Source organism: Dipodomys ordii, unplaced genomic scaffold, assembly GCF_000151885.1.
Source record: "Dipodomys ordii isolate 6190 unplaced genomic scaffold, Dord_2.0 Scaffold30, whole genome shotgun sequence".
In the NCBI taxonomy this organism is placed as follows: domain Eukaryota; kingdom Metazoa; phylum Chordata; class Mammalia; order Rodentia; family Heteromyidae; genus Dipodomys; species Dipodomys ordii.
In genome coordinates, this window is record NW_012267246.1 from 13,014,126 (window position 1) to 13,038,667 (window position 24,542).

Genomic DNA, 24,542 nt, shown 5'->3' on the forward strand with positions numbered 1-24,542 from the left:
AGATGATTTTTGATAATTTAACTCTTTCAACCCCATGCTGCAATAATTAAAAATTAAACGCAGTATGATTGAATCAAAAGCAGCAAAATATCAAGAGAATATGTTCTGAGGTTATCTGAGAGTCAGTAAGGCAATACTTATTCTCTATCATATGCCTTGCATAAAAATCTACATTCAAAAATTAATAAAATATACTAGAGAATATTAATGATTATGGTATTGCCATCTAAAACTGTACAGTTGCCCATGTGCAAATTTGCAAACAAAGAATATTTGTACCAATTAAATACAAATATAAATTACAGATGTAGAAAATACCTCTTTCAAAAGGAAACAAAAGAGATTCTTCATTAGTAGCATAAGAGCAGAGAAGTTTTTAGCAGATCAACAATGATTTAAGTTTGCATTGAAAATATGGATTGATACTTGATTTAAACCCTCTTAAAAGTCCCTTTTAAAACATTTCAACATCTACACCAAACTATTGAGGAACTTCATCCTAAAATATCTAGAGCTGATCACCACTTCTATGGTTTCCATAACCCGTCTCCAATCCATGGAGCAGAAAGAAGCATCTGGTATATTTAGCCTCCACGCAGGTGTCTTCTAGCAATATATACCTGAAATATTCACTATCAGTCAAGTGTTTTAAGTAGTCTTTCCTAATTAAGCAGGATTGTGTGAGCAGATTCTTCCCTGTAGAAAGCACCTCTTCATAAACAACCACCTTTGCAGTAGTTAGGACTTGTAATGGCGTAACACTCTTTATTTTTATGCCTTTTATAATTCCCAGTTGCCATTCATTTAGATTCAAGTCTTGAGTGCTTAATATGAGTTTATATCAGGGGAATTCTCAGGATGGTAGTGGATTTTTTTCCTTCAGACTTGCTTAGGAATCTGTTTTTGTAGTATTTTAAAAGTTCTTTCATATATTTTCTATTTTCCCTCTTTTGCTCATGCTTTTCTTCCTCCTCGTCATCCTTCCTCTTTCTCCTTCTCCTCCTTCTCCTTCTCCTTTGCCTTCTTCTCCTCCTCCTTCTATTTTGGAGAAGTCTCCTAGACTCTTCTGCCTGGGAAAGCTTAGACTCTCAGTACTCTGGATTTTTTCCTCCACAGTGATCAAGATTATAGTCATGAGCCTATAATCCATAATCTATCATCTGGCTAGGCACTGTGAGTGCCTAGCAATTTCCTTCTTTTGTTTTCTCTTCTTTTCCTTTCATCCTCTCTTTTTTCTTTTCTTTCTCTTTCCTTCTTTCCTCCCTCTTTACCTCAATACACTCAGCCCTAATCCTAATACACTGACCACAAGATCCTAAGTATGTATTACTCCCAGAACTTAATTCATTTTACCTTGTTATAAGTGATATATGGTTTTAGTTATAAAAAAACACATAAAATAGCTAGTCTTGGAATAATTCCTTTGTATTATTAAATAGTCAATCTTTTGTTTATCTACTTAATTGTTAAGTTGTGCAATTTGTTTCTTCATATGATCCATTCGGGATTGATTAATCATTTTTGTGTGGTATAGAAGCACAAGTGGTTTGGATGTCTATCACTAACATTGTATGGATGAGAGCAGAAAGTTTAGTCATGTAATCAAATTGGGACTCCTATAAATCATTTAGCTTTCCTAAACTTGGCCTTTCATTTCTCACTATTAGTCATAGTAATTTTATTACTTACTTCATTTATGGATTTCATTTTCTATATTGAATAGCCAACCCATGGTAAGACAGTTGATTGAATGTAGAATATGTAGAATAATTTTGTTTCTTTCATATACCAATGAGTTTCATTGTCTGATCTATTAAGTCCTCCCTTTGCTAATCATTGTATAGTGAATGATGACAGAGATTAAATTCTTATCTTCTCTATGACATAAATCCCCCTCAGAGAGTTAAGTGTTCATTTTTATTCTCAGGCTTTTTTACTCTGTTCCTCCTCCTCATCTTACTCTGTTTGTGGGTGTGTATGAGGGGGTGCTGGGGCTTGAACTCAGGTAATGGTGTTCTCCCTCAATGCTTTTACTCAGGCTGGAGGCTACTGGTTGAGGCACACCTCCATTTCTGGCTTTTCTGGTAGTTTTTCAAAAGTAAGAGTCTCATGGACTTTTATGCTCAGGCTGACTTTGAACTATAATTCTCTAGTTTCAGTCTCCCGAGTAGCAAGGATTACAGGTATGGCACTTGGCTCTACTCCCATTATTCATTTTCTTCCATCCACCATTTTACCATGTTAACCTGTCTTGAAATCAAACATGCTGAAAAGCAAGCCTTCAGGTTCATGTCAGTATCTAATCCTTGTGTAGCACGAATGCAGCAGAATTAATTCACAATTGTAACCACTAGCCATTTACAAACCAAGCACACTAAGCATGGAGAGTGCTTTGCTGTTGCCAAATGAATGGTTGTACAATGTGACTTTAGTTGTGCCCAGTGTGTGAGAGTTATTCAGTAAGTTGAGGCTGGACAAGCACTAGTAGTTCAAGCCTATCTACTCAGTAAGATGAGATCTGAAGATTAAAGGTTTAAGCCATCCCAGGCAGAAAAGTCTATGAAACTCTATCTCCAATTGACCAGCAAAAAGCTTGATAATGGAGATATGGCTCAAGTGGCAGAGTGTCAGCCTCGAGTGAGAAAGCCAAGCAAGGCTATTACGCCCTGAATTCAAGTTCCAGTATACACATACATGCACGCACCCACACACGCACACATGCACACAACACAAAGTTGAGGCTGGATGAATATGCCAACTCCTCTAAACATGATAGCTACTTCTTCTTCCTTGCTGTTTTTATCAGCCAAAGCAATTATATTATCATCCCACTATTTTCTTATGACAAAGCTGTTTTGGATATTCCCAGAAAGTGTGTTTCTGAATGCTTGAAAACTACTGGCTTGACAATTAATTCAGGCATTTTTGCTGAGTCCAGCAAGAGTGAATGGTATTGACTGTACATTTTACGTTGAAGACTGGGTTCTAAAAATTTATTTCCTAAAATTTAGATGCTTCTATTTTTCATGGAATATGAAAATATCTAGTGAGTTTGAAATGAGATTTTTCAAACCTCACATTTCATATATACAATACCTTCCAATTTGCATTCAAATATGTATTTTAAATATTCTGGAAGAATTTTCATTATTCTGTGGTTTGGCTTAGGGCTACTCTGACTTTGGTGGTTTCTCATTAGCTGATAAGATTAGACATGATCAATTGATTGCCTGTCTTATTACAGGAGCCCTATTACTGTTTATGAGATCAAAGGTAAATACAAGAAAAAAACCAGGTTAGGGTTAAATATTTTTTCTATTTAAAAATCACTTTTTTTCTCATTTAGGTGTTGAATTGTGTTTGCTAGCTGGAAAGTCTAATAGGCCTTATAGAAATAAATAAGATTGGAAATGTCTAGAAATATTTCTTAGAAATATAAAGTAGCGACGTCAAAACATTATGTATATAAAACATGTTGCAAATTTCTGAACCCCCATACTTTCATTTCACATCTACATTTACTTATTATATTTTTCATGTCTGGTTCATCAAAATATATTATTCTCACCTACTAAAAATTATCAACTATTTTCTCTAAAATATTTAATTCATTTTGATTCAGGTTTTTAGTTATAATACTGTAATGGTTCACAGAATTTAACTAACTTAAGTTCTCTAATGAAATATTTCAGGCATGCACATAATTTATACAGAAAAATTCAGCAAGGGAAGCAAAAACTATGTGGATTAGGTGAAACTACAAACAGTACTTTCCCAGATGCAGAAACCCAATCCTTCCTATTGTTATGTTGATGTTGATGTTCACTGACTATCTACATGTGAGGTCACAATTAGTAGACGGAATTATTTTACATTATTTAAACTTCATACATAGTAGCATCCTGCAAACATCTTTTTTGCAACACCCTAGGTTATTTATTTTTGACTGTTTTTGAGGCTTATCCATGCAAATTCAAGAAGCAATCATACTTTTACTCTTTTGTTTTCTTTACCATTTCTAATACTGCAGTGTGTGAAAGTTCTATAAATTCTTTGCCCACCTATTGATCTAGTGGTATTCTAAACTTTTCCCTATTTCTATGGTCTTTCAACTAATTTCTTCAGTAGTTATATATAGGAATCTAAAGACTGGAGTTCGGTTGATGAGTATCTTCAACTATTGCTCAAAAGATTTCTAAAGCCCTTCTCTTCTTAGCTGATCCATTCACAACAGGATTACTAAATTTCTGTTAGTTTCATGGATGGGAAATAATAATGGGATATAATTTTCTCCTACATTACTTTAATAAGCAGGGAGCATATAGGCTTGTTTCCAAATTTTTATGGGACATTTGTTTATCTCTTTAGCTTGTTTATCTTTCTGTTTGTCTATCTATCTGCCTGCTAACTGTCTATCTATCTATCTATCTATCTATCTATATGTCTATGTCTCTGAGGAAGAACTGGGGATTGAACTCAGAACTATGTATTTGCTCACACTCTTCACACTGTATCTTTTAAAACGGATTTGTAAAAAATAATTACATATTTTGCTACTACTCTTTTTTAGTTATATGCATTGAAGATATCCTCTAGCAATCTAAGGCTTACTTATTTTCATATACACTATTTTTATATTAATATATCAAATTTAATATTTTACCTTTGTGGCTTTGAATATGGCTGTCTCATTGAATGCACAGTTTTCTTCCTAAATCTACCTCAAATCATGAAGCTATTTCCTGTAAAAGATCTAGAGTTTTCGGCTTGCATCTCTAGGCCTTTATCCTACCTTAAATACATACTTAAGTGTGAAGTTAAAAATGGAGTATTAACATATTTCATATGCATAATCTATTGTCTGAATAATTCATCTCTCTTCCCTGCTCTAATGCCACCTGTTATTTATCAAGTTTTCATAAATGCATGGATGTATTTCTGTGCTTTCTATTCTCTTCCTCTGGATTCCCTGCTATCTCTGAGCCAAAGCTACATTGACTCAATTACTATCATTTGTATTAAGCATTGATAGTTTTTATGGAACTCTACAAATGCCGTTCTTCAGTTTGTATTGATTTTTTTCTCTTTTACCCCTTTGTTGTTGCAAATACAGGTTATAATTCATTTTTATACAGGTTATAATTCATTTTTCAAAATCTATGGAAAACTGTAGTGGGATCTTGAATCACAATTTTATATTAGTATTACAAATTCAGTTACCACACTGAATCTTTCATCCAAAGGATCATGTATATTTTGTTGATTTACTTTGAATTTTAATAGATAAATTAGCCATAGGCCTCCAAGTTACAGCTCAGAGTCACATAGCCAATTAATCACAAAAACAGTAGTAGAAGGAAGGTCTCTTGACTCTTTAACAGTTCCTACACTATAAAGGCTTAATTACTCAGTCAGTTAAAGAAGATTTTTTTTTTTCAGTTTTTACAGCTGTTTCTGAATCCATCAGCAAGAAAGCAAGCCCAGCTCAACAATTTCATCAAATCCTCTATGGCCGAACTCTTTCCAGGAGGCTGGTTACACACGTGGAAACTCAGCCTGTTCTTGCTCCTACAGAATTAGAACTTTCACTTTTAAATGATTTCTGAGAGCCGGGTGGCAGAGGCTCTGTCCTGTGATCCTAGTTACTGGGGAGGCTGAGATCTGAGGATCACAGTTCAAAGGCAGTGCCGGCAGCGAAGGCTATGTGACACTCATTTCCAGTTTACCAGGAAAAAGCCAGAAGTAGAGGCATGGCTCAAGTAGTAGGGCACTATCTTTGAGTGGAACAAAAAGCAAAGAATAGTGCTGAGGCTCTGAGCTCAAGCCCTCAAAATAAAATAAAAAGATTTCTGCATTATTAATAGTCATAGTGAAACTTTCAGAAGACCTGTTTAACAAAACAGAGTCCTGAAATCAGTTGCTTTGATTCTCTTTCTTTGAAAGCAGACACAAATCAACCTTGAGGTCAATGAATTGCTTGTGATTTAGGTGAGAAACATGGAGGCTTGCATCAAGATTCTTAGGTATTACTCTTTATCTTTAGATTTGCAGGTGCTATCATGTGATTTACTGAATGGGCATTGAAAATCCAAATGGCAAAAGCTTATCGAATCAGGAGTCTGTGGCTAATGCCTATAATCCTAGTTACTCAGGAAGCTGAGATCTAAGGATTGAATGAAGTTTGAAGCCATTCTAGGCAAAAAAAGTTCCAGAGATTCTAATCTCCAATCAACCAGCAAAAAGTTGGAAGTGGAGGTGTGACTCAAATGGTAGAGCACCAGCCTTGTGTGATAAAGCTAAGGGGTAGTGCTCAGGCTCTGAGTTCAAGACAAGTACCCCCACAGACACACTCACACATGCATATAGACACACACAACATAAGTTTAAAATGCATACTTATATTATTTTAAAGGAAAAAAATGTTCCTATTAAAAAAATGTATCTCAGGAAGTCCAAACCTCTTCATTATATATCATACCGTTGTCCTGGAAGAAAAAATACATTAACTGTGAGATCACTGTAACAGTCCCGAAATGGGCATTTCATTCACTCTGCCATCAGGGAATTTTTTTTTTTTTTGAATACTAAGGAGTTGAGAATCTAGCGCTTCATTCTTTCATTTCAAAACAAAGAAACAGAAAAACGAGCACAGTTTATTGAGGTAGTTACAGCTTATCCGACCTAATCTGGGCTCTGATTTCTTGTGACACTACCAGGCTGCTAGTTTATCTGGCGGGGCGGGGGAGGTGAGGAGAGGGGCTAGGGGAGGAAAAAAAAAAAAAAAAAAAGAGGTGCCTGCAGTAGCGCCTGCGGCCGCTAGGGGTATCTTTGCACCGCGTTTGGTTCTGCACCGACTTGGAGTAGAAACCTTTAATAGGGGAGAACCAGGGTCCTCGGTATTTTTTGTGAGCAGTGCACCCAGAATCCAGAAAGAATTTTTTTTTTTTGAAGAACGAAACCACAATTCTTCCGGTCACCGGAACAAGGACTACGAAATCCTTCTCCTGGCCCTGGGCGCTGGGAATTCGTTTTTTTGAGGTCAATTTCCAATGGAGATAAATCTATTGGATGAGATCAATCTATAGGATTATCTGATTGCAGCTGAATGGAGAAGTAAGGTGGTTTGAGCATTTCTATTTCTTGCCCGATGGTCGGATTTACATGGAGATGAGGGTGAGGGGTCCCTAGGATTCTGGATCGTGGATGCGTTTGGAAGAGAAAAAGGCTCAACCCACACGTTTCCAAAGTGTCCGTGGGTGAATAAGGAAAAAGAGAGAGAGAGAAAGAGAGAGAGAAAGAGAGAAGGAGGGGGGGTGTCTGGAGCTGGGGTTGCGGCTGTTGAAAGATAAAATTAAATGCAAAAAATAATCGAGGCAGCATCTTGAATCCGAGAACGAGAATCACCGTGGGCTTGAGATTTGAAAAAGAAAAAAAGAAAGAAGCATCGAGAAACTGGTAAATACTTTGACCATTTCGGCTGGAATCTGACGGCGAAGTGTTCTAGAAAACTGTCTCCTTGCAAGACTCGAAGGGGGCCCGGGGGGCGATGAGGGGGCTCCTTCGGTGGATTGGCTTCGCCGAGGGTAAGTTTGGGGGTTCCCCCGAGGCGAGGTGTGGGGGCGCCGCCGGGGTCGGGGAGCCTGTGCGCGGCGGAAGGCGATGCGGACGCTCGGTGCCTGGGAATGGGGAGAGAGAGAGAAGGAGAGCAGGAATCCAGCGTCAGACACCTGGATTTGGGGGCGTCCGTGTATGGGGGGGTGCGGGGGGCTCGAGGGGGGGCAGACGAGCAGCCCTCCAAGCTTTCAAGTTTGCCTGGAAAAAAAAAATATCTCTCAGTTGGGAAATCCAGCAGCCAGACTGGAAAGCGAGGAGCCCCGAAAGCCAGCTCTGAGAGAGACTGGGGGGGGGGAAAGGGGGAGAAGCTCCTGGCTGGGCCAGGAGGTCTGGGCCACTGCTGGGGGGTGGGGGGTGCGGACGTGGTGGGCGATGAGATGGCCAAGGGGAGGGTGGGTTTGGCCGTATTCTGTGGTCGTCTTCTCCCTCCCTCTCCTCCTCTTCCTCCTGCCCCCTCCATGTGTCCCCACCCCCCTGTCATTATCCCACTGGAGGGGGTTCAGTGGAGGGAGGGCCAGCAGAAGGGGGGGTCTGGCTGATCTCTGGCCCGACTCTCCTCACAGTCCCTGGTAACTTTCTTCGAGTTGGTGGAACCCCAGGCATCCTCGCAGTCCTTCTTTCTACCCAGGGCCAAGGCTGGTGATGGGCGACTGCGCCAGGCAGCCGGCTGCATTTCGCATGCACTCTGCCAACCTTTCCTTCCAGCCCAGCTCCCAGCGCGCGCCTTCCCACATTGATTTTATTTGTTGTTTTTTTTTCTGCAAGCTAAATTCAAGCACTTCGTTTTAATTTTTTCCCATCTAAAATTTTGTCTCTCTCTCTCTTTTTCTTGTTCGTAGTTCTCAAGAGCAGATTATCTTTGCAGAAGGAAATGTGGTAGCAGTTGTAATGAAAATGAATCATTCAAATGTGGGAATTTTAATTGAACCTAAGAGTTGCTTTGGAATAATCTGCAAAAAATCGTTTTATTTCTTCCTGATACCTATTTTGGGAGTCTAGGTACCTTCAGAACAATTAGATAGAAAGGGCTGATTTGTTTAAGATGTTAATGTAGATGTGCAAAACAGATGAATGGAATTTCCCCTTGAATACCTATGGACACTTCAGATATATTATTTTAGTTGCCCTTCTCTGTTTAAGGCCAGATTGTTAAAATTGAAAGCATCAGACATTCAGATACACTGGAATAAAATTGAGAGAGAAAATTGTTAAAATATAAAGCACTGTGTTTTGTGGATTTGAATCGTCTGAAGAAACACACTGGGAGTTTTCTTTCAGAGGTGTCTGTTTGCAGATTATGAAATGCATGCAGATACATTTATGGTTTGAGCATTGAAGTCTCTCTGTTACCAGCGAACTCACCAGAAAGGCAACTCTTCATTGTCAGCCGAAGCATGCTCATCATCCACAATCACTAATTTCACAAACTGCAAATACATCAACCATTCTGATTAGCAAACAGAAGTATTACCAAACTTCTCTACTGGATGTGTGTGTGTGTGTGTGTGTGTGTGCGCGCGCATGCACGCACACGTGTGCCCGCATGGGTGTGTGCATGTTTCCCCCCCCCCAAAAAAAAAACCAACTAATTCTGAAATGTGTTTGGAAGATGAAATAGCCAAATATAAAACTTTTATTTGTCTCCCAGGAATTCTAAAGTGGAAAAGTTAAGATATTTCTTCTTCCTGCTGGCTTTGTGTAAGCTTTTCTAAAGGTTATAGAAATCACAAAGCAGAGTTTCTACCAGCTCAATTGTTAGTTTCAAGATGTCTGAGAAGTTAGCTCTTGCTCCCCTCCTCCCACCTCTCCCTCAGAGCTCCAAATCACGTGGTTCCTAGAACTAAAAGAACGAGTGTTCTGGGTCTTGGCTTACTCTAGCCACTAATCTTACATATGTACTCCAATAATACTCAGCACAATTTTCGCAAAGACCAAGTTCATGCAATGACAGCTAGGACACAGCATTAAATGATAATAGCAAATGAATAATGAAGGGGGGGTGGGTAGTTGAGATTCCTCTTTTTAGGCTAATAGATGATGTAACTGCTGATATGAAAGCCATAGACATTGTAACCTGAACAAGGAGGTCTTTTTTAAAGGGGAATCTGATATTTTGGGACTACTAACCCAGTGGTTGGTAATGGACCATTAAAGTGGAAGACTGAGCTGAATGCAGCTTTATAGTGGCTGTTTTGTTTTTTGTTTTTCTGTCAAGAATAACTGATATTTTCTTTTCCTCATTACCTTCTCTTTTGGTAATAAAATTGGAAAAGAACACATTTTGATCTCATCTCTGATATCTTTTATTTGGAAGATACACAAAACTCCACTAAACCTTGTTGAAATTTAAAAATAAAATTTTAAAAATAAAAATAAATAAAAACAGGTATAGCTAATGATATTAAATTACCTCAAGCGTTATTTAGAAATTAATTTATTTCGCTCTATCTTATTCAAACATGCTTTTGTCCATGGTTATTCAAAGAAACATGATGGCCTTGACTGGCCATTTTGATTTAATATCAGAAGAACAAAAAAAAATGTGGTAGACTGGGATGGAGGGAGAGAAGTTATTTTTTTCCCCAAACACTGTCAACACACTTTCTCTAGTGGAGCCTTGTGAGGCAGTTACCCCTATCTCTCCAAACCTTCCATGGTTCTCCCTGGCCCGATATTCAGGAAATGCTAACACATTGCTACAGCATCTGTCTATGACTTGATGGTAGTTAACTGTATTTTCTTAATTGAAACCCAAATAAATGGACAAGCCATTTTCCTTCCTTCCTTTCCTTCCTTCCTTCTTTCCTTCCTTCCTTCTTTCTTTCCTTCCTTCCTTCCTTCCTTCCTTCCCTCCTTTCTTCCTTTCTTCCTCCCTCCCTCCCTTCTTTCTCTCTCTCTCTTTCTTTCTTTCTGCCTTCCTTCCTTCCTTCTTTTCTTTCTCTCTCTCTCTCTTTCTTTCTTTCTTTCTTCCTTTCTTGATCAGATTTGATGTATGGTGTTTTAAGAGGTAAACTTTCTATTTCTTTCACTTTGTAGAGAAGTAAAACTGTAAAACCAAACCAAACTAAAAACTCAATAACCCCCTCCCGTTTTCACTTTTAGTTAATTTTAATTTTGAAGTTTTAATTTCCAAATTTACAAAGCCCAGAAGAATACAAATTAAATTACTGAATAGTCACAATGAATCTAGGTTACCTTTTCCGTTACTTCTTAGAAGATTAAACATCTCCAGGTAGCTAACCTCTTAATGATGAGTGGTAACATAATCCCAACAGATTCTAAGAACAATTCTTAAATTTGTGGTGACCAAGTTATTCTGCTACTTTTGCTTGGCTACTACGCCATGGTGGTGCTGTCAAATGCTTATATGTTGCTATTACCTTTGCTTTCTTATTTCCTCCAGTCCAAAATAAGTAAAGAAAAAGAAATCCAGGCAGGCACTGATTTTGTAGCATAATCTGGTTCAAAAATAATGAGGGCCTGCTTAAAACTGAAGGCAGAGGAAAACACGGAACAGGATTGGATTGGTTCAGATGAAGGAGAATGATAGAAGAGGTGGCATAGATCAAGGCCCATTCTGCTCACAGTCACATGTGAAATTGAGTGTTCAACATGTACAACTACTTAAAGATGATCAAAATTAAATATAATAAACATCATTTCTGGCCTTTGAAATGATTAGACAAACTTTGGGGGAACTGTATATGAATTCATGATATAACAGGCAATATAATCTCTTCTGTGGGTATTCAGTGCTATTCAATGACACCCTCTTTACAGGTTTGCAGACTGTATAGATGATAGATGTGTCAGCGTGTCAGCTTTCACAGTAATGCCTCTTTTGTGGGAAACCTGATGGGCCTTGCAGGCATTCTCTCATCCTGACAGTCATAAAACGCTCAAGTCCCCCTATTTATTATTTAATTTTCTTCATATATATATATATGCGTATATCTAGCAATGAAGCCCTTCCCTATATGAATGTGTAGCCAAAAGTGACAGGCAAGAGTGAATGGGACTAATGAGTTTTAATAATACACATATTAGGAACTGCTAAAGGAAGTTTAATTAAGGAAAACAAGTTGAGCATGAAATTTATTTGGGAACAAATGCAAGTTAAGTTCCTGCCACAGATGTAAAAAATCCAAAAACTACAGTGATGCATCACAGGAAATAAGTCTTGGGCTTTGATCAGAGCTATTTAGTACATTTAACATGGGAGGGTTTGGATTTCAGCTTAGATTTGGCTGAGGAAATAAACAAGATCTTTTTTCAGAATATTCTCACTTCCTCCTGCCTTGTATAACAATTTTAGTATTTTAATTATATATCCAGTCACTGTGTGTGTGTGTGTGTGTGTGTGTGTGTATGTGTGTGTCTGTGACTGACTGACTACTGGGACCTGCTACTCTCAGTTGGCTGTTCTTGATCATGCCTGGAATTCTACCACTTGAGCAACACCTCCACTTCCAGCTTTCCGTTTGTTCATTAGAGATAAAAGACTCATGGGCTTTTCTATCTGGACTGACTTCAGACATTGATCCTCATATTTCAGTCACTTTTGTAACTTGGATTACAGGCATGAACCACTGGTGCTTGGCAACAGTCATACTTTTTGTATAGCATAGCAATCCCCTTGTGACAAGCTACAGAGTCAACTCTGGTCTCTACTTTTCTAAGTGTTAAATATACTTATAATTAGAGTGAAATGCTGAAGTCTGGGCTGTCCCTTTAGAGGTGCTGTAGCTGGTGCTTTCATACAAGCTGGTGCTTGCATCTCTAGTTATGTGTACTTTTAATTCTATTTAATGTTTGCATACTTTAGAAGCTAGACTTCTCTCTTTGCTTATTTCTTTATTTGCTTGTGGTGGCATATGTAGGTGTGGGGGGACAGATCACAGAGGAGATAGACTATAGGGCAAGTATTTCCTTAGATATCATTTTCTTATATTTTATCCTAAGCTAAATATCAGATATCTTCTATAGGAAAGAATCCAGACAGTGGTCTGAAGGTCTCAGATGACCTCAGCAACTGCTTGTCTGGTCACAGGCGATGGTTGACTGTTCATACTGATGCTTGGCATAAATAAAGAGTAGAGATTCTTTTCTCCTTTTGCCATATCTAATGGAATCCTCGGTCTAAGGAGAACAAGACAGGTTAATTACAATGTTGGAAATTGAATTAAAAAATGGTTGTTTTCTTGTTAAATAGTCATGGTGTTTACTTTTCGATAGGGAATACTCTGTATGCTTGGAAATCCAACAGAGGCATAAATGAAATGAAGCAATAGTTATGTGATAGTTATTTGTGTTTATGACTAGTATAAGATTTCCCCATAAGACATTGAACTCCCTGGGAAGATGGTGGCCCTTGCTTCTGGCATGTACCAGCAGGTCCCTTCATTTGCACTTAAGAATAATACTTGAGCCATTCAGTAGTAACCCTAGCTCTGAAAGGAATGAAGGCTCACTTCAACAACCATTAGGTTTCAAGTCAGTGCATCTGTCATTTTTAATTTAAATCTGTAGTACTTAGCTGTCCAAAACTTTACACACAAGTGACAATGTTATCTGTCTTTTTTCTTATGGGTAAAGTGTCACTGGTTTTGTTAGTTCTTAAAGTGTGCCAAGTGTTCTGATGCCTATGTTATTATGAGACAGGGGTGGGGAAGATGCTATTATTTAGAGCCGAGGAAGAAAGCATTTTACATAGTAGTCTACAGAACTCCATAGCGACAAGGCACTTCTCTGTAGTCTGCTTAAAGCTCTGTGTGTTTCTCCTCAGTACTGAGAATAGGTGGCAACTAAAGCTGCAACCAATTTACTTAACTATTACTTAGTCTTTCAGTTCTAACTTCCTTAAAAAATATACTTGATTAAGATGCATTGTACTCATAAATAAATTGAGTCAAAACTCCATTGTACAACTACTTAAAGAATATTTAAAAAGCGTAAAATCAATAGTTATTTGAAGTGACAGATATTTTGAAGCCATAGGCAGTATTCCCAAAGTAGTAGTATACTTAAAGTATGGAATTTTAACCACCAACACTAATGGAAACTGTTTAGTAATAATCTTTGCAACCAGCTGATTTTGAGAAATTACATGAAAACTTCTTGATATCATAGGATTATTTCTCACAATATATGGAAAGATCCATTAGAGTTCTGTTCTGCCAGGAGAAAAATGTGGTACTTGAGGAAGTTTGGAATTACTAATTGCTAATGTACACATGTAAAATGTGATCAAGGAGACAGCAAGGTTCAAAACAGACTGAAATTTGAGATTTTACTCATAAGGTGAATTTGAAAGTCTTTCAATATCTTAAAATATAAGGGATTTTTCATCTTTGTACATATTTTATAATCCACTCTCCTTATTACTTAATGTGATTTAATGAATTAATTTACCAACTTATACTCCATGTGTGTTAAATTCCTATTAATATTTGATTTATTTATGTTGTCTCACATCAATGCCCCAGGGTTTAGAATTCTGATATTTTTATTAGTCCAATGGGCATTGTAATACAAAGGGAAAACAAATGAGGTGGATATATGAAGAAGATTGTTAGTGCAATGTTATTTCCCCTTTGTGGCATGGTTGAGCTCTATGCCAGATCAGGAGTGACAGAAAACCATTATTGCCATTTGATAGCTTGTGGGAAAGGAGTTGGTGGTGTTCTCTGTAGACAGTTACTGCTCAAACAACCGTCACTACAGTATTTGCCAAATCCTGCAGAAACCTGGCGCTGACTGGGCACAAAGGTTGAACTACCCTCTCTTGGATAATCATCTTCCAAGGGGTCAAGATAGACACTCCCTGGCTCAAAGCCATGCTCAGAGAGCTAACACTGCCTCTGCCAATGTTGTAGATCCCCATTGACCAGGGAACTTTTAAAAGGGGAACTTTAATTAAACAGGGCACCAGGAATGGTACTTCTCTACTCTTCTCGGGCACTGGCCATGTAGTAAAAACAAAAAGCTTAAAGAATGAATTGAGTATGTAACACTGCTTCGGTTGTATTAGCTTCTCTATAAAGATACTGGCAGGCATAATTAAGTTGTTTCTGGAAGCAATGACTTGTGACCCAATGGTGGCCCTTTGAAGACAAAATCATCAATTTAATATCAAGGGAAGTAATCAGCTCTACCTGGGTGTTTCTCCTGAACTCTTGAGTCATTATTCATTTTCTTCTGCCAGATCATAGGGTCACCAATTGGTTTTAAAAACATGTCCTGTAGTATTTTACATATTTTACATATACATTAATTGGTTTCCCATGACATTTTTAAAAGAGAAGCTTTCTGTCTCCTAGACTTTTAGAAATTATTTATTTTTATTATAATTAAGTAGTTACACAAAGGTGTTTTGTTTTAACAAGCCAGTTTGTGAGTACAATATATTTTCTTTTTTTCAAAGTCATGTTATTATAAACGTGAGGTCCAGAGAGGGTGCAGTTACGTAAGTTAGATATAGAGTGTATTTCTTTTTCTTTTTTTTTTTTTGGGGGGGTCTGGTCGTGGGGCCTGAACTCTGGGCCTGGGCGCTGTCCCTCAGCTCTTCAGCTCAAGGCTAGCACTCTACCACTTGAGCCACAGCACCACTTCTGGCTTTTTTCTTTTTGCTTATGTGGTGCTGAGGAATCGAACCCAGGGCCTCATGCTTGCAAGGCAAGCACTCTACCACTGAGCCACCTTCCCAGCCCTAGAGTGTATTTCTTTTTGGACAATGTCACCCCTTCCCTCATTCTGTCTGTTTTTCTCTCCCATCTTCACCTAGATGTTGTATAGTTCATTTTCAACATAGTGTCCAGTGAGTATCACTGCTGCATTTGCTCACTTTTTGTCCCACTATTTTTGTTCCCGTTAACACTCCCAAAGACAGATAAATGAACAAACAAAAGTAAAGAAAACAAAAACATCAATGAAGAAAAATCCCTCTTATTTCCATTTTTTGGAGTTCATTTCAATAAATATTATTTTATATGATTATATGCACATAGACATTGTGCCTTTTTGTTCCTCTTGGAAGAATATCCTCTTTTGATCTTCCTGTGTGTGAATGCCTGGAGTCCTGTATAATTTACTATGTGTTAGTGTATTCTTTTTTTTTATCCATGGTGTTTACCATACTTATAAATTTATAAGCACCTTCTAGCTACCACAAATGAAGGAAACAATGAAACCTATCTTTCTCTGGGTCTGGCTTACTTCACTTAATAAAATTCTTTCTAAGTCTTTACATTTCCTTATGAATGGCAAAATACCATTATTTCTGATGGAGTAGAATTCCATTGTGTATACTTACCACATTTTCTTGGTCCATTCATCCACTGAGAGGCATCTGGCTGATTCCATATTTTGGCTATGGTAAATACTACTGTAATGAACTTGGTGCTGCTAGGTTTAGGTTTAAATGCCTAGGAGTGAAAGTTCTGGATCACAGGGCTCTATATAGATCAACATCATGCCTTGCATCATATTCTTCCATCTCTCCCAATCTCACACATCCCCTCAATTTACCAAGTTGCTTTTTTCACATATGTATATTGAACATTCATATCCATTTATCTACCCCCAACCCTTGACCACCACCCTCTGACAACACAAGTTCAAGCTTCCCAGTATTCATTTTGTTAAGTTGCTCAGCATACACCATACTTTAGTTAATATGTTTGTACATGTATGCATGTGACTACATTTATTTATTTACTTATTTATTTACATATTTATTTACTTACTTATTATGTGGCAATGCTGGTCCCAGGCACTGTCCCCTAGCTAGCACTAGGCTAGTGCTAGCTAGGCTAGCACTCTACTAATTGAGCCACTGCTCTACTTCTAGTTTATTGGTTGGTTAATTGGAGATAAAAATACCATGGATTTTCTGCCCCAACTGCTTCCAATTGCTATCCTCAGATCTCAGTCTCCTGAGTTGCTGGGAATACAAGCATGAGACACCTGCACCCATGGCTTTCTTCAACTTTTAGCCCCTCAAGTAAAGAAGCAGCAAACTGGAAACTTTTCAGTATTTCACCAATAATTTCTGGTTAGTGGAATCAGTTGGGCAACATGGAAAGGAATGGTCTCATGCCAGCTCTTTTCCTGTGTGGTCAGAAAAGCTACTGTAGCATGTTTTTAATTCCATTTTGTTTCCTACCAAACAATAGTGAATTAGTCCCCAGTCTATATGACCATCCCTCCAAACCTCTGTAGGATAAGGAATGTGGATTGTACTTCTATTTGTTTCCACCTATTCTGTTTTACCCCATCCTGTTGCAAGTGTAATCCTCAGAGGGATAAAGAAAATCAGAGCTGTGTTACATGATGAAAAAGAATGAATTGATGGATCATTCATTTGAGAAATATGTTCAGAGGATCTACAATGTAACCTATTGTTCTGGAATCATCAGTTCCAGCTGGTACCTGGTGACTCATACCTGTAATCCTAGCTACTCAGGAGGCTGAAATCTGAGGATCAACGTTGTTCTGAAACTCAATGAAACTCTTACATCCAATTAACTAACATTAAGATGGAAGTAGAGCTGTGGCTCGATAGAACCTCGGCCTTGAGCAGAAAAAGCTCAGGGACAACAAGCCTGACGACTGCCTTGTGCATGCTCTCTTCCCTAGCTATGAACAGGTTTCCTTGCATTGTTTATTCATAAAGATAGCTTGCTAACAGATTTAAACTCTGCTACGTACATAAGTTGTATTCTTTCTTCCTCTTTAAAATATGTTGTTGGTAAATTGTTTCTCCTGTTACTGTGGAGGTTTCGTTTTCTTTTTTCCCCCCTTAACATTTTTCTCTGTTGTTTTCTTTCATCAGTGGAGAAAGTACATTTAGGATGAAGGTAGCCTAGGGGAAACGGGAGCAAATAGAACCACTTAGGGTATAGGAAGAAGGGAGAATAGATTGTAAACTCTAGGAAACTTGTGAGCCTTGTCCACCTTTTCTTCCATAAGGATGCTCTGGGCAAAAGTGAGATGGAAGAGAGGTTTATCTTCAGAGCAGTTAATTCTTTTTATCTCCTTTGGTGAGTTGAGCTGGCTGTATCCACAAACTGTTACTTATATTTTACTGGAGAATATTTCAGTGGCTTTGTATTTCTGAGCTGAATTTAATTATATGTTTCAAGGAGATGATAATGATCTCTACCTAGAGGTACTTGGTGACAATTAAATGTGATAATACAGTTAGGACCATGTTTAGTCTTTGTGCAGGCTCATTTATTGCTTGTTATTTTTCAGTATTTATTTGTTTATCTTTGTGCCAGCACTGGGCTTAAATTTGGCACAGTGACCATCTATTAGCTTTTTCATTCAGGGTTAGTGCCATACTGCTTAAGCCACATGTCCACTTCCAGCTTTTTGCTGATTAATTGGAGATAAGAGTCTTAGGAACTATCTTGCCTGGGCTGGCTTTGAACTATGATCCTCAGAGCTCAGCTTCCTGACTAGCTAGGGTTACTGGTATGTGTTGCCAGGGCTGGGTTTGTCAGTTATCTTAATGCTGGCCATGGACAAATATACCTATCACCAATGGCTTTAGTAGCTGAAAATCCACATGGCCTCCAGATTGGCTGTAGTATTCTTCTCTGTAATCAGGGTCTTGAACTTGGATATTCCATCTTGACATATATCCCTTGTAAACCTTACTTCATAAATTGAATTCATTCATTCTTCAATCTTTATATTCATACTCTTACTCTAAGGTACACAGCTTACTTCTACATTCAGATGAATTAATCTCCTCAATATTTAAATTTTATCTAATCTTTGCCTCTTGTTCTACCATTCTTACCTTGGTTATGATCATCCCTACTCCTGAATTTATCACTTATGTTCTGCCCCAGGCTATAGAATATTGTTGGAAAAAGTTCCAATCCCATACTGCTTGGAGCTGCTGCAAATTATGCCTATTAATTAACCCCAGCACGCTGATCAGCATCCTTTTTTTATTTTCCTCCTGTTGATGTCCTGTGTGTTCTGCAGTCCTCAGATCGTCAACCTCAGTAAGCATATGGCTTCATTGAATTGATCTCAATGGGGTGCAAAGCAAAATGTCCTGTATCATAACTGTGCAGGGCGTGTGTTTGGAGAGAGGCAGCCTGGATCTGTTTCTTAAATCTGTCTTTTCTTGGATCTGTGGCCCTGGGAATGTTAGAACCAACTAAACCTTCATTTTCCTCATCTCAAATAAGGATACGTAGCTTGTACATCTAGTGTGAGGACTGAATACCCCCAAACACATAAAGTCTTTTAGACAAGACGTGGTAAGTATGTGATGATCCAAGCACTAGTTGTCTTCATTACCATTGTCATAGCAAATAAATGGATGAATGCAGCTAATACTTAATATTAAACTAAACTTGTTTCTGCTTTCTCCTGCCTGACCAATCCATTCACTAAGCCTACAGTTCTTATATTTTTGTAATAATGCAATTTATGTTTGGGTAAAGCAGATTCTCTCTCTTTGTGTGTCTCTCTCTGTCTCTCTCTCTCTAAAACTTTATCCAGTGATGCAAACACTATCTACTGAATATGATTATTGTCAATAATGATCTCTCTCTCTCTCTAAAACTCTATCCAGTGATGCAAACACTATCTACTGAATATGATTATTATTAATAATGAACTGCCACTATTGATACTATAGAATCATCTACCTTTCAGACAACTCCAATGCCTTATTTACCACATAATCCTATGAAAATGGCTGCTGTTTAAATCACATGTCCATGGTGGCAGAGATTAATGCCTTGATCTTTGTTTGTCTTTGCTGGAATACACAAATTCAAACATTTTTTTTTCTTACCTCAGCCAGTGGCTTTGGGGTGGGGTCATGGACACTCTGCTCCAAAATATTGCCTGTTTAATTTTCATTTGAAGACATTTGATAATTCTCTTCCCTTGATAGAGATGTTTAATGGCTTCTCATCATCAATGAATACAATCCAAACACTTTAGTCTGTTAATGAAGGGCTTGCTTGATTTGGCTCCAGCCTGCCTTTCAGCCGCTTCCAGCACTCATCCTCATTTGACTCTGTGTTCCAGCCAAACGAGGCTGTGGCCTCCTCAAACGAGTCATTTTCTTTCTTTCTGCCATACATTCTGTTTGGGGGGCAGAAGAAGAAGGTTTTGAGGGATAGGATGGTGCCATTTGGAATACCACTTTACTGGCATGAGGGAATGTCCATCAGTTCCTTGTCTGTCCATTTCTGTGGGCCTTTTGGAGGTGGGTGGCCACTCAGGGTTGAGATGCAGGGAAGCAGGGCCCGAACTCTGTGCCCTGGCATGGACTAGTTATGAGAATGTGTGAGCAACTCACAGGGAATGTGGACATTGCAGTGTGTACCTCACATTCTCCACATTCTCCCTGGGGTATGTCCATCTCCATTTACTCAAATTACCTTCAGTCTCTAAGGGTCATCTCATGGTTTGCTCAGTTGGAAGTCTCCTAATCCACATGTTGGAGGCAGACATGGCTCTTCTTTCAAAAGCCAGCATTTTAGAAGATTGCATTCACTTATTTAGTCAATCCTTTTTAAAATCCTTACTCAAGGACCTAGCTAAGTACTAGTTACTTTAAGTGTCTGAGTGCAGACAGAGGGACTCCATCGGTGCTCATTATACAATTTTATCACAAGCAGTCCAACACAGGAACACCAAGAGAAACAGGCACGTCGAATCACAAACCAGGCACGTCGAATCACAAACCTCAGTGGCAGATTTTCTGTTATTCTCCCACTGGATCACGCAGGGCATTCTTTGCCTCTAGGTCTTAACCACCATGAGTATATAAAACGCCTTCACGCAGGAAGTTGTAATCTGCTGGTGCTCTGGTTCTCTTAGAGTGAGCTGGTCACATGGAAATGTTCCAGCTTTAAGGTAGCTGTGGTCATTGGGACCACCATAACCACTGAAACAGTATTAAATCTAATTGTCTCTTTAATTACCACTCCCAAACCCTATTATTATTGCTAAGCACTGTTGGTAGACAGACTGCTTTTGTCCAAACTCCAAAACAACTCACAAAGTCCAATAGGTCCTTTAAGTTAACACAGTCGACCCACAGTTTTCTTTTTTTTTTTTAAATATATTTTATTTTATTGTAAAGGTGATATACAGAGGGGTTACTGTTTGTTATACTCTCCCTTATTTTCTCCCACTTTCCCTTCCCCCCTGACACCCTTCCCCTGCAATTTGCAAAGTTCATTTCCAATAGTGTCTTGTGAGTATCATTGTTGCCTTGGTTCATGCTTTGTCCTTTGTCTCACCATTTTGTTATTCCCTTCCCTTCCTCAACTCAGATAAATGTATATACAAGACATAAGGTACCAAAATCAAAACCAGTGACAATAGGGGATAAACCAAAGGTGAAAAAAGGAATGAAAAAAGACATAACTCCACACAATACATTTAAAAAAATACCTTCTTGGGCTAGGAAGGTGGCTCAGTGGTAGAGCGCTTGCCTTGCATGCATGAGGCTCTGGGTTCGATTCCCCAGCACCACATAAGCAAAAAGAAAAAAAAAGCCAGAAGTGGCCCTGTGGCTCAAGTGGTAGAGCACTAGTCTTGAGCTGAAGAGTACAGGGACAGCATCCAGGCCCAGAGTTCAAGCCCCATGACTGGACCCCCCCCAAAAAAAAACAAAAACAAAAACAAGACATAAAAAACCCTCTTATTTCAATACGTTGGAGTTCATTTTGACTAGCATTAGTTTTATTTTGGTATGATCATATATATGTAGCTATAAGGATATTGCAATCCTCTGCTAGGACTATCCTAGACATATACTAATTATTACAAATGAGGGAAAACATGGGACCTATGTCTCTTTGGGTCTGGCTTACTCATTTAATATGATTTTTTCCAAGTCTTTCCATTTCCTTACAAATGGGATAATGCAATTCTTTCTGAGGGAAGGATAGAATTCCATTATGCATATATACCACATTTTCTTGATCCACTCATATACTGAAGGGCATCTACGTAAGTTCTGTATCTTAGTAATGGTGAATAATGCTGCAATGAACATAGTTGTCCTGGTGGCTTTAGTGTGGCCTTGTTTGTGGTCATTTGGGTAAATTCCCAGAAGTGGGATTGCTGGATCATAGGAATATATTTAGTTGTTTGATGAACCTCCATACTGCTTTCCAGATTAGTTGAACCAGGTTACATTCCCACCAACAGAGTAGCAGCATTCCCTTTTGACCACATCCCTTCCAGCCTCTGTTATTATCTGTTTTCTTAGTAATGGCCATTCTAACTAGGGTGAGGTGGAATCTCAATGTTGCTTTGATTTTCATTTTTTAAATGGTCAGAGATATTCATGTGTCTATTGGTCATTCCTATTTTCTTTCCAAAGAAATCTCTTTAGTTTTTTAGCCCTCTTATTAATGGAGTGGTTGTTTCTTTGAGGATTTGTTTTTGGAGGATTTAATTTTTTTTTTTTGGGTCCGGTCGTGGGGCCTGAACTCTGGGCCTGGGCGCTGTCTCTCAGCTCTTCAGCTCAAGGCTAGCGCTTTACCACTTGAGCCACAGCGCCACTTCTGGCTTTTTTCTTTTTCTTATGTGGTGCTGGGAATCGAACCCAAGGCCTCAGGCATGCAAGGCAAGCGCTCTACCACTGAGCCACCTTCCCAGCCCTGAGGATTTAATTTTTTGAGTTCTAAGTATATTGTAGATATGAGGCCCTTGTCTGTTGTATAGCTAGTGAATATCCTCTCCCAGTCTGTCGGCTTTCTATTGATCTGACTAGCTGTGTCTTTTGCCATGCAGAAGCTCTGCAGTTTAATGCAATCCCTTTTGCCCAGCTTTTCTTTGATTTGTTGTGTTTCTGGATATTTATTTATTTTATCCCTGTGCCAAGGAGCCCTAGTGTTTCCCCTATTCCTTCCTGTAATATTTTCAGGGTATCTGCTCTTACCTTGAGGTCTTTGATTTATTTGGAGTTGATTCTGGTGCAGCATGGTATGTAAGTGATACAGTTTTCTTGATGTCTATATTTGCAAATATTCCTAGTAATAAAATGTATCTGGACAACTAAAATGAATCATCAGTATTTTTTTCAGTCATTCCATAGACATGTGCAAAGCAGCAAAGACGCTGAGTAATAATAATACATCCTGTATTATTATTATCATCATTATTATTATTTGTCAGCTATGGGGCTTGAACTGGGGACCTGAACCCTGTCCCTGACCTTTTTTGCTCAAGGATAGTGCTCTACCACTTTGATTTCTGTTTGTTTGTGTGTTTTTTTTTGTTGGTCGTGGGGCTTGAACTCTGGGCCTGAGAGCTGTCCTTCAGCTCTTCAGCTCAAGGCTAGTGCTATACCACTTGAGCTACAACGCCCCTTACCACTTTGATTTCTGGTGGGTAATTAGACATAAACATCTCAGGGACTTTCCTGCCCAGTCTGGCTTTGAACTGTGATCCTTAGCTCTCAGCCTCCAGAATAGTTAGGACCACAGGCATGAGACACCTGTGCCAGGCTACATTGTCTATTCTTGACTCAGCTCTAGGAACATAGGAGGAAGGTGGTGAAGCAGCACAATGCAGAGACAGGAGCTCTGCTCTAGGACCAGTTGGAAGGTTTCAGTGCCAAATGCAGCACCTGCTAGTGGGTTGGCTCTGGCACTTAACACTTCTGAATTTTTGTTTTGTTCTTCTGTAAAACAAAGAAAATAGAATCAAGTATGATGAGTTTTAAATCAGATTTTTATTATCTTTAAGCAATTATACAAAGGAGTTGCCATTTAACAAACCAGCGTATAAGTAGAATGCATCTTGACCAATGTTACCTCTTCAATCATTCTCCCTCATCACCCCCAAGCCAATTAATTTAACAGGATATATATTGATTATTATGACTACATTCTTCTCCACTTCCTCACTTCATTTGTTTATCCCTCTTCCTTGAATCATTCCCCCTCACTGTTCAAGTATGTTTCCTTGGATTCATTTTGTTAGACTGTGAGTTTTTCTAAGAAATGACAATGTTGGAATTCTCATCTGCAAATATCATAGTTCACATATAGTTATGTGCACTTGGGTGCAACCTGATATGTGTTTACTTGTACATTTATAAATTAGGTCTAGCTTTCACATGTGCAAGAAAGCATGAGTCCTTTGCCTCTCTGTGCCTGATTTACTTCAATTAATATGATTTTTTGATGAATGGATCCAGAAAATATGGTACATATACACAATGGAAGGATTGTGGGAAGGATGACTTTTTAAAAAAATGCTCAGGATTGTAATCTAAAATCCATGTGAGATACATGAATACACATGTATGTGGATACTTGCACATGTAAATGTGGATATCTATCCAGCTCACACATGTACACACACACACACACATACACACTTTCTCTAGGAGCAAAACTTGATTGTTACGTATCTACTGTGAATAATAAGAAACTTTGATAAATTGAGTAGCGTCAGTTAAAGATCACCATCAAGTTCCAGGGGTCTCTCTTTTACCTCCTCCATACTCAATTCACCAGAAGTAAACAGGGCACAACTCTCAAACCTCTGTAGAGGATTGTTTTCAATGAAATGTAAGTGCATCCAAGGTTATGATATATATATATATATATATATATATATATATATGAAGCAGAATTTAATCTGAGGGCTTCTCAACAAACCTGACTTGTCTTTATTTTAAATTATTAGCTTAATTTTTAACATTTTTATGTTAAACTTGCATGATAGTTTTAAGAATGACATCTGGACAAGCTGATTTTGTGTGTGTGTGTGTGTGTGTGTGTGTGTGTAAAGTGGGATAATTTGATGGTCTTATGAGCTATAGTCATTAAGATTGGATATTCATTATGCATGGCAAAATATAATTTTGCCCAATTTGGGTTAAAAATCAGTAAAAGCTTGGGGCCTTTCAATATAGTTAAGGG

The 24,542-nt window shown here is 38.4% G+C and overlaps 1 protein-coding gene across 3 annotated transcripts in view; it reads left to right on the forward strand.

The window, feature by feature from the left end:
- Nlgn1 (neuroligin 1) overlaps positions 1-24,542 on the forward strand; it is an 845,315-nt gene that overhangs the window by 136,986 nt on the left and 683,787 nt on the right. Inside the window, exon 1 of one of the 3 annotated variants that reach the window (XM_013016176.1) lies at positions 7,467-7,583. The exons of 1 other annotated variant lie outside the window; for it this stretch is intronic. The gene's annotated coding sequence lies outside the window, so the exon portion shown is untranslated. Of the gene's footprint in view, positions 1-7,466; positions 7,584-24,542 lie in introns of those variants that run through there. One more of the 3 variants, XM_013016180.1, reaches the window with a different exon arrangement.